This window comes from Protopterus annectens, chromosome 6.part0, assembly GCF_019279795.1.
Source record: "Protopterus annectens isolate FY-2018-M chromosome 6.part0, PAN1.0, whole genome shotgun sequence".
NCBI lineage: Eukaryota > Metazoa > Chordata > Ceratodontiformes > Protopteridae > Protopterus > Protopterus annectens.
In genome coordinates this window covers 1,760,249,008-1,760,261,461 of record NC_056737.1, presented here as the reverse complement: position 1 = coordinate 1,760,261,461, position 12,454 = coordinate 1,760,249,008, and positions in this window count along the sequence as shown.

Sequence of the window (12,454 nt, the reverse complement as noted above, 5' to 3'; positions counted from 1 at the left end):
ACTTGGGATCTCCTCAAAGGGGGGGTTCTCTAAAGGGACTTCTTGCTCATTGCAGTTGTTGGTGTGAATCCCATTAATATCACCCTCAGGATCAGCCTCAAACCTATCATACCCTCCACTTTGCTGTCCCCATGGAGGATCAGGATATCCTTTATCATTATCGTACTCAAGCTTATCCCTAAGCAACTTTTTATCCTTCATATTTTTAAGCTTGACTAATTTTTTGTCCACATCCTGAAAAATACAGTTATAGCCTCTACATTTCTGCTTAAAAAGGAAATCATTTCTAACACTTATATCCAGTTTACACATTTCACTATCTAACAATGCCATTTTCCTATTGTTATCAACAATCAACAAGTCCAATAAATCGCAGCATTGCCTGTTAAAACATTTTATCAAGTGCTGGTACAGCTGCAAATCTTTCACAAGTCCTGTGGGGTATCTCCACATATGTAAACCCTTCGGTACATGCTCTCATTTTAAGCATTCAGCCAAATAGCAGTTCTCCACCTGTAGCTTCTTGAATTTGTAGACCAAACCTTTAAAATGATTAATTTGTAATTCCAAGGTTCTGTTATTTCTTGCCTGGTTCCCAGAAGAATTACCCCGTGTTGTGTAATTTCTAAGCTATTGCTGAACCGAGAAATCCATGTTCCCCTCGATCAAAGCTACAGGCCTCTCCTGTGACCCAGAACAAACTAAAACACTGTTTGCACTTAAAGGAACAGTCATCCTTGGTTCAACAGTACAATTGCCGCAATTTCTTTGAGCAGGACTGTTCAGAACATTGAGAACAGCTGTTAAATCCTCGGTCCACTGAAGCAATGCCATTGTTGTTGCAAAGTTTCTCCATCTTTTGTGACAATTGAGCCACCACCGCCGATAATGCAGCAATAGACTGAATAACATGTTGAAGCTCAGTACCTGTCAGAATCAGAAGATTCTCTTGAGTACAAAGAGTTAAAATGACAGATTAAAGTTAATGCATGTGAACCCCCTGGGTTAAATGAAAGGTTGACACTAGGTTCATTATTGAGACTTACATCTGAATATTTTTTATGAAGAATATATTAATTTTAGCCAGATGGGTTCTTAGATTATGTATATCAAATTTCATTTATGTTTGAATGTTTGTAATAGGTTCATTATTTTTTTTATATTTGAAGATGTGTTTTTAAAAATTGCAGCGCATTTGTAATTTGGGTTGACCAATGGAGGTGCAGGACTGTGTATATATTGTTGTTCATTTGAAGGCTTATTTATTCTGATGAAGTCTGACATTTATTAAGACAAAAGTGCTCAATTAATTTGTTTTGTGGAGTGGTACCTGGTGTGGACCGGTGGTTTTTCACATTTACTATCAAGCATTCTCCATACACCAACCTCTTGAATGTACAGAGTCCCACATGTTGTACACCCTTTCCCTTCAGCAGGAATGACAGAACAAATTAATGGTAGACCCTACCTATCAACCTTCTACTGAATTTCATACGTTACCAAGCTTGATATAATTTGGGACAGCGGCCCAAAAACATGGCCATACTTGAAATATTGCTGTTGTACACTGAAAAAAATGCTGGTGTTACAGGGTTTGTTGTAACATATCTTTTCTGAGGGATATAAAGTCTAAAACACAAATGGATGATGGATGTACTGATTGCAATCACCAAAATATGCTACTGATTTGCCAAGGACAACACCTGTCTGGGGAACAGACCAAACATAACAGGCAAACTTCTAGTCATTATGTGGCTAGCCCTACAGTTGAGAACTATGTAGACACAGAACTTTGTCAGACTGAAACCCATGCATAAGTAACATGTTCAGACAAACCCTGTTAAACAAGCAGTATTCAAAACATATAACAGCAATACACACATTCTGCCCCTAAGTCTTTAATCTTCTCCACCAGTTAGTTGACTTGTCTCAGCAGGTCTTGTTCTAAGAGGTATTAGCTCACACACCTCCAGGATCTCTTCCTCACAGATAAGGTAAAGGGCCAACGCCCACATGGAGTACTCAATCATAGGAGTGTGTTGCCATGGCATTGGCTATTAGAATAACTACACAGCTGCTCTGCATGCAATCAGCAACTGGGGAACACCAACTGGTGCTCAGGCCATCACATGGTCATGAGCATTACCTACAAAAGACAAGCTGCCATCTGTTATAGGGTCTATATTATATACTTGAAAGCCAACAATGCTGAATCTGACATTGTCGGCACGAGAATATCAAATGCTCAGAATCTCAAGCGCGTAAATGGAAATCTCCGTAAGGGGAGATTTCTATTTACTGCAATGTAGTGCGGTCTCGGAGTTGGTATATTTAAGTAGCAGGGGGTGTAGTGGGCACAACCCCCCATGTGGGGGGGGCAGGGGGCTTGCCCCCCTGCTTAAACCCATTATGGTACTTTTTGCTTCTTTTTTTTTTTGTTGTCTTTTTATAAGATCGACGTTTGAAGACATCAACCATATGGTGTCGACCATATGTTGTTCGATGTTTTCAACCACTGATCTTATAATATAGACCCATTCAAACCACCTCTGTCATAGACAGTCCATCAGTGCAAAGCTGAAGTAGTGTGAGAAAAAAAAGGGTATATCTGTCAAATATCCAGAAAAAAAGGTATGTGAAACAAGTAAGCATGTAATTGAATGCAGTAGGTTGTCTGTAATAATGAAAAATAGGGGTTTGAAACCATATGTCTCAACAAGACTTGCTGTTCTAATATACTGCTGAACATCACTGATGGCCATAGGATGTCTGTAGTGCATAGGCCAGCTACTGGGACATGGTACATATCCATATGTTACCTGTGCATATAACTATGATACATGTTTTATCTTGTAAATATAAGACAACTATACAGAGTATGTGCAGAGTAAAGTATTGCTGCAGATGTGTGTGTTGAACTGCATGTTATATACTGAGCCCATACCATTCAACTGTCCAGTGTTCTGCACACTGACCACATATGTACCTCATATTTGTAGTCATTTACCCATAGAGTTGTGTTATGTCAGTCAAATCCTTGCCAAATCTGTGAAGACTGACATTACAACATCCCCCTTTATTGTCCGCTGGCTTTTCCCATTCAAGATTGCCGCAGTGGATCATCTGTTGCCATTTCTGCCTGTCCTCCAAATCTTGGTCTCTTACACCAACCACCTGCATGTCCTCTCTCACCCCATCCAGAAACCTTATCTGAGGCTTTCCTCTCTTCCTCTTACCTGGCAGCTACATCCTTACCATCCTTTTCACAATATACTCATCACCTCTCCTCAGCACATGTCCAAACTGATGCAATGCTGCCTCTCCAACACTGTCTCATATCCTTCCAACATGGCCTGAGCCTGTCAAACACACATTGCTAAACCTGTGCACCCATGTCACACCCAGTGAAAATCATAACATCTGTAATTCTGCCATGTGCAGCTCTGACCCCTGCCTGTTTGTCAATGCCACTGTCTCCAACCCATATAACAGAGGTGGTCTCGCTACCCTCTTATAGACCTTACATACCACATTTACTGGTACTCATCTGTTGCATATCACTCCTGAAACTCTTCCCTACCCTCTCCATCCTGCTTGTACTCTCATCTATACCTGACCTCCATAGTCCTCATTACTCTGAAATGTTGATCCCAATCATTTGAACACATCCACCTTTGCCAACTGTACTCCATGCATCCTCACATGTTCTATTCTGTTCCAGTGCTGCTGATCATCATTCCTCTCCTCCCTAGAGCATATGTCCATATCTCCAGTGTCTCCAAAAGCTGTTCCTTACTCTCAATACAGATCACAATGTCAGCTACAAACAACATAGTCAACGGGTCTCCGGTATGATCTTGTCTATCAACCTGTCCATCACCATTGCAAATCAGAAAGGACTCATAGCTGATCCCTGATGTCATCCCACCTCCACCTTAAACACATCCATCAATCCCAATACAGACCTCAATTCTGTTACACCACCCTTGTACATATCCTGTACCACTCTTACATATATTTATTCCACTCATGACTCCATCATACAATACCACAACTCCTGTCTAAGCACCCTGTCATATGCTTTCTATAAGTCCATAGAAATACAGGGCAACTCCTGACCTTCTCCATATTCCACCAGTCTATTCCATCTATTGTCTCAGAGCAAACATCACATTGATAGTGCCCTTTCCATGCATGACACCATTCTGCTGACCAGTACTCCTCACCTCCATGCGTAACCTAGCTTCCACTACTCTTACCATAACTTCATGCTGTGACTGGTCAATATTATCCTTCTATAGTTATCACAGCTCTGCACATCAACCTCATTCTTAACACTGTACACAAGCACTTTCTCTCCACTCCTCATGCAACCTTACACTTCCCAAGATATCAGTAAACAGTCTGGCTAACACACCGCTGCCATATCCCCTAAACAACCCCATGATTCCACAGGTGTTTAATGGGGACAAACAGGTATGCCAGTATTCATCCTCTTCATAGCTATCCTTGCATCCTCCTTGTTAAGCCATTGCACTTCCTGATTCACCCTACCCACATCATCCAACCTTCTCTGTCTCATTTTCTTCATTCATCAGCATCTCAAAGTACACTGTCCATGTGCTCAACACACTCTCCTCACTTGTGAGTGCATATACCTCATCATCCTTTATCACCTTTATCTGCTGCACATCTTTCCTAGCTCTGTGCATTTATCCATCCAATCTGTACAATTCCTTTCATCCCTTCTTAGTGTCCAGCCTGCCATTGAACTCTTCATATGCCCATCCTCAGCCTTTGCCACTTCTCTCTTTGCCATGGACATCATCTCCTCAAACTCCTGCCTACTTTCCCCATCTCTCTGACAGTCCCACTCCTTCTACCCCAACCTCTGTCTCTGTATACTGTCTAGTATTTCCTCAGTCCAGCAACAGGTGTTCTTGAACTGCTTCCTCCATCCACATGTCACCCCAAGCACCTGTCTAGCTGTCTCCCTTACCATCTCTGCTGTACTTAACCAGATATTTGTTAGATTGTCAGTGCAACCCAGTGCCTGTCTCATCTCTTCCCTGAACCCCACCTCACAAGCACATTTTTCCAATTCACACCATTTGATCCTTGGTGCTGCCTTCACATGCCTCCTCATCTCGATCACCAACATCATCTCAACTATCAACATTCTCTGCTGCCTAAATACACTTTCCCCTGTCACAACTTTACAGTCTCCAATAGCCTTCAAACTGGCCCTCCTACATTGGAAATATTCCACCTGTGTGCATCTTACTCCACTCTTGTATGTCATCCTATGCTCCTCCCTCATGCTATAGTGTGTATTCACCACAGCCATGTCCATCCTTTTTGCAAAATCTATTACCATCTCACCGTCTCCACTTCTTTTAACACCATACATACACATCAATTCCCCATCCCTTCTGTTCTCTTCACCAACATGCTCATTGACATCTGCTACAGTGGCCAGTCTGTCACTCTTGGGTACAGTCATCTCAATGTCATCCAACTGACATCACATTTCTCTTTCTCATCCATTGCACAACCAACTTGTATAGCATATGCACTAATAAAAGTCAGCATTACACCATCAGCTTACAGCTTCAGAAACATCACTCTATCAGACACTTATGTCATCCTCCAGAAACACTCTTGGCATACTGTTCCTTTAGCAGAAGCCCTTCCCCCTTCCACCTCCAGTCCACACCTTGATAGCACAATTGGTTCCTGCCTACCATACACCCAGCCATAATCCCCTTCCATGTGGTCTCTTGCACACACACAAAATATCAACCATCACCTGGCCATCATATCAGCTAGCCTGGCCCTATACCACTCATACTGCCAACATTACCAATTCGTACTTTGTTGGTTGGGACGGTGGCCTAATGGTTAAGGTGTTTGCCTTGCAAACACAAGGTGCAGGGTTTGAGTCTCACACGGGACAATTGGCTATGCTTAAAATGGCTCACAAAGGCAGTTAGCTTAGTGCTAACCTGTGAACCCTGTGAACCCTGTACCCTCAATATCACCCTCCTAGCATTTCCCCTCTCTTCCTGCCATATGACTGTTGGGCATCCTCCAGGGGATGCCTGTCAGTACAAAGACTACTGTGCTATTGAATGACTCAAGTATGTTACAGCAATATTGAGACATTGTCACGGATTTTGTCCCATTGCACTCATGTATGCATGGTATCCTACAGATGCCCTGCTGTAACAGGTTAAGAAGGATAACTGCACAGCAAGACAGTGAATTTAATGTGCCATACTGACATAGAACAGACATACAAATGTCAGTATGAGTAGGTGTATGTGTCCACCTCATGAAAACAGACATGGGATGCGAAATGTCAGTTAAAAAAGCTGTACATGTTGTACACATGTGTAATCTTAGTTACTGTGCACCCAGTAGAGTGACATTTCTACAGCTACTGGTTGTTGCATTGCCCTGACACAGTCATGATTATCATTACTAAATTGGAGAGGTGTCCAACTGTGTTATGACTTTGTGGCCATGCCCACTACAAACAACTGATTGAACACATACATGGCTGTATGGACTCAGCAATACCTTACTTGTCATACCTGCCTCCACCAACATAGAGTAATCCACTTTGATGGACAGCAGCATTACATGCACCACAGACTGGGTCCCTATAGTGGCTGTATGGGGTAAAGTAGGGGCCGGAACCAACCTGGCATCAAGTCAGCCATTGTCTGAACAAGCAAATAAGGTCACAGGGTGATTACTGTAAGGCCAGCTATGAGTACAAATTGGAGACATCCACCAGGGACAATCACAAGGCCATCTTCCCATATGTCTACAATCTCAGACACAACATACCAACCCAACCTGTAATGGTGGCCAATCAGATCACATACACACACAACATAGCTACAGGCAACCTGATGCAGATAGGGTTTGGGAAAACATCCCCCCCTGGCTCAGCATCACTATAGGTGGATATGTACTGCACCCACACCCCTCCTCTCATCATCAGTAAGCAGGTACCTATTGCCTACTGAAAGGCAACAAATGTAAGTATCCATGGGATGTCATATCATCCCCGTCTGCATCCTACATGAACTCAGGCATGTGCTCCCAACTGCATTACACACTGTAGTCACACCAAGCTGCAGCACTATCCATATGCCATCCGCGTGGAGGATGGCTGATGTCACCCATTTACACAGACCTGAATGAGGAATGATGGATTATGCAAACAACTTGCCCTCACTGCAGTCAATATGACTCATCCGGACCAGGAGTGCAATGCAAGCTGATACTCTGCTGCTAGATTACAGGGTTATGGTGTGGTTGTGAGTGTTGGCTACTGGTATGGTTGTGAGTGTTGGCTACTGGCATTCAAGGTACATTTGCAGGTACTGGACATACTGTTGCCAAATGTATGGTGTCCTGTGATGTGTTTCCCTGTTACTGTCTACCAGGTGAAATGTCACATCAATGGCGGGAGACCTTTTCACCAGAGGAATGCAACCTGATAATGGAAGCCATAATACAGAACCACACAGTACTGTTGGGCCGAAGCCAGCAACATCTGCAGGAGAGGACCACCCTGTGGGATGACCCTGTCCACAGGGTAAATTATGTGGGCCTACAGGCACGTACATATGAGCAGGTGCAGCATCATGCCACCAACCTCATACGCCATGCCTGGCAAAGGGCTGCTGCAATGGCCAGGGACCCCACAACCACAGGTGGGAGACCAGCCATGCAGCCCCCACTTACACCCAGTGAGGAGTTCCTTGCCAAGCTTGGGCCACCCATCACAGTACAACACCAGGGTACAAAGCCCCACTTGCTGGAGGTGGGTGGCAGTCACTCAATGGCCAAGGAGTGTGCAGGTAAAGTCCCACTGGGGATTAGTAGGCTACTGTATGAGACATACTTGTATCTGTACAGTGTCTACATGCATGTGCCAGATCAGATTGCAGTTGTGGATGGGGAGTTCTAATGCACAGAAGTGCAAAGGTGAAGGACAGCAAATTGTGTAGTATTGGGTGTTGTACTGTAAATGTGCAGACATGCTGCATCCATCCTTTACCAAGGGCACATGTGAGTCTGCTGACAATACTTCTCTGCCACACCTACATAGGTCAGTCTGGTCTGCATATGGGACAGCAGCCTGAAGCTGGTGAGTATGTTGTTCAGTTGTGCTTTGGCAATACCTCAGGCATGTGGAGGTCATGCATGTTACCATGCACTCAACTATGACTAATAGCCATATTGCTTTATGTGTATGTTCACTTGTGGTGGGGTTAATTATATTGCTTCACAGTGGTCACCACAGGGGCCTATCTGAAGAGAATGTAACATTCCTGTAGCATACCTCACAACCTGTCAGTGCAAGACGTCTGGACAGACACTAGCAAAATGTGTTGGACAAAGTGACTAAGGTAAGGATGTGTGTGAAGCATTAGTGCTATACAGTGGATATAAAATGTATACACACACCTGTAAATATGCCATTTGTTTCTGATATATACTGAGTGAGACCACAATATGTCAGTCCACACCTTTCCCAATCTTTAATGTGACCCATGGCATGAACAAATACATTGTAAAACCAAGCATCTGGACTCATGTATTGCACCTACAAGCCTGGACAAGTGTGAGGGTAGCAGACGTTGTATCAGTATGCTGTTTCAATCAGGTATGATACCTGATGCTGCCATATATGTCAGTATACTCACTGTGACCTATTTGGCAACTATATCACATACATGAACACTATTAAGGCAGACAGAGCACTAATAGATTCCAAACATCTGGATGTTCCTGACACATCTATACAGAGGACTGGTATGGCCTGTACAATGATTTTACATGCTGCATGTGAGGCATATGCCATTGCCACACTATATAAAGTAATGGCATCAGGAGGCAGTCACCTGCCATATATGGTACGCACATCAAAATGGCATCAGCCACACAAGGTAGGATCCACACATGCCACTATTGGGATTAGAAATTCTACCTATCTATTTATGTTTACTAGTGTTACACAGTTATCAGATGCACCATGGAGCTTAACACAATTTCACCTCAGCCAAAGGTACTTGTAAGGAGAATACATCAACAGGACTACTAAATTAGGATGAGTATGGTGGTATGCAACTCAAAATGCTATAACCTTCACAGAACATGATTCGACACACAAACACAAACAGTTGCCAGTATTGAGATTAGAACTCCGCCTATCTAGTTATTTGTATTATGGTATCATGAAATTAGTGGATGTGCCACGCAGCTTACACAATTTCACTTTCTCCAAAGGTACTTCTAAGGTGAATGAAAACAACAGCACTAGTAAAGTAGGGTGGTGGAAATGTAATGGGTGGTACACAAATCAAAATGGTTTAAGCCACACTGTATCTGATTCACACACACACACACACACACACACACACACGCACAGGTGCCAGTATTGGGATGGGAACTCCTGCCTATCTAGTTATGTCTACTATAGTGTTACCTAGTTATCAGATGCGCCATGGAGCTTATAAAATTTCACCTACTCTAAAGGTACTTCTAAGGTGAATGACATCAACAAAACTACTAAATTTGTCTGACGGGAGGTGTAAAGGGTGGTACACAAGTCAAAAATGCTATAATCTGCGCAATGCATGATTCTCACACACAAACACACACACACACACACACACACACACACACACACACACACACACACACACACACACACACACACTTGCCAGTATTGGGATTAGAACTCCTGCCTATCTAGTCATGTTTACTATAGTGTTACCCAGTTATCAGATGCACCAAGGAACTTATACAATATCACTCAGTCCACAGGTACGTCTAAGGTGAATGACATCAACAGGACTACTAAATTGGAGTGAGAGGAAGTGTAAAGAGTGGTGCACAAGTCAAAATGGTATAACCCCACAGTACATCCTTCTCGCACACACACATACTTGCCAGTATTGAGATTAGAACCCCTGCCTATCCAGTTATTTGTACTACAGTGTTACACAGTTACTGCATGCACTACTAAGCTTACTGTAGTTACAATTGGCCAAAGGTGCTGATAACTGCACATCTGAGGTAAAGTATTACAGGTGGCAGGAAGTCTGCCTTCATTTTCACCCATACATCTTGCTAGTTCTTTCTGTCTTGCACTTCCAATAGCATTATAGCTTTGCACTTCAACAGTTTATTGTATCAATAAATGTATCACACCTGGGAGTCATCAGCAATACTTGTTCATCACAGAATTAGCCCCAGTACTTACTACTTATGACCACCTGCGGTGGTGGTGCTGCGGTAGCATTATCGCCTCACAGTAAGACGCTGTCCGGTTTGATTCTCAGCTAGAGCGTCTTCTGCATGGAGACATGCGTGAATGGGCTACCTTCGTTGAAGGTTGTGCATCAGGGCTGGTAACTCAGCATGTAAAAATCAACTACCAATTATTAGCGGACCGGAGTTCCACTGTGGCGACCCCTAACCGGGAAAAGCCAAAAGACACAACAACAACAACAACAACTTACTACTTATGACCACCACTCCTGGCATGATTGAAGTGTGGTTTCCTGTGCTTTTACCCATTAACCTGGTGCACTTGTCCATTCTGAGGCACTGTTGCAACTGCTTCATGTACACAGAGAACTCTCTCCTCTAAACTCCAAACACTCAGACCAGTAAGAGTTACCCCTATATCTTGCACTCTCCAGCAAAGACTGCACTAGCTGGTCATGAGGATAAGATCAACACCTTCACCACACCATGGGGACAGCATAGCTTGCCACAACTGCCACTATGACAGCCCTGACATAAACTGAAAAGCCACACACCCACCTTCACAGAGGCACTCAATGAACATTTACACAAACAGCACAGACCAGCAAAACAAACATCCACTCAGATGCCACGACATAGCACATGCGAAAGAACACATATATTCCCTACACAGTGTGCCCCTCAACCTAAGCTCCTAAGGCTGACGACCTTGCACAACACCGTGATCATGGGTGATTCAGTACTGTGGCACACAAATGTCCCACTCACTATGTTGATTATGGAGGAGGTAATAGCCAACTGTTTATCACATGCAAACATCCAACACATGACACACCCAGTCAGGCCACTCCACAGCAGCTACAAGTATCAATCTGTCATCATCCATGTGGGTGTGAATGACCTGAGACACACCTCCCTGGGCTACATGACAAGAGACATAGTTGAACACTCAGATTATGTGGTCCAGGAAGGTATGATAGTAGCCCTGAGCAGTATACTGCCATCACCCAGAATGATGCTGCAGTACTATCAACAGATAATTGACTGCAACATTGGGTTACAAGTTGTGTGTTATTCTTAGAGAATCCAGTATCTCTCTGCTTGGGATAACATGATTGACAGACCTCAATGCCTTGCTAGAGATATTCTAAATCTGTCAGCCCTGGGTTTCCAGGCACAGGGTAAGTGTCTTGCCACCGCTATAGTGCCTTATTAGGCAGTATTCCAAATCAAATTACCACTGTAACAGCTAGACATGTATGCAATCTGAGGGTCATCTTGCTCAACAGTAGACACTAACTGTCAAGATGCAGTCACTCAAAGCAGTTGTTAGAGTGGAGGATATTGACATTTGTGCTGTAATGGAGAGGTGGTTCACAGCAGCAGACAGCAGCCCTGCACTAACAGGCTATGACGCATTCCACAGCTGTCAGCGCCAAAACATGGACCACACCTCCACAGGTGGTGTCTCCATATTCATAATGGATATGCACACCTCCAGACTAGTATCCCAGCATAATGCATCAGCAGTACTTCCTGTAAAACTGACTTTGGGGAATTGTGCAATCCACACCATACCCTGCTATCAATTCCCAGCTATGTCCCTAGACTGTCAATGTACATTCCTCAACACCCTGGCATCTATGAAGGTTCAACCCAACCATGACATGGTAGGAGACTTCAACTATCCCTCCATCACCTGGGGAAAGTAGTCAAGCACCAGTACAGCACCAGTACACTGGCCCAATGCTTCATGGAATTCATCAGTTCCAATGCCCTGGACTGGCTCATCCTGACCCCCAGTAGAGGATGCAACAACCTTGACCTGTGTTGATTACTTACATATGGGACTGTTGCTCGACCACAGTTGTCAATCCCTACCCTGTCAGATCCAAACATGATGCAATCAACATGAGCTCAACATCTCACCCACACCCCCCACAAAGGTAGCCACCTTTCAAAAACTCTCCAATGATGACATTGCAGTCATAAAAACAGGGGTGGATGACTTCACTGCACCCATGACAATGAGAAATAGCTGCATGATTGTTGCATCATACACATATGCACTGCACAAACATGTACATGGATGCATGGTACTAGCCATAGCCAACAGAACACGGACACTGTCTTCCAAACACTGGAATTGAATGTGATG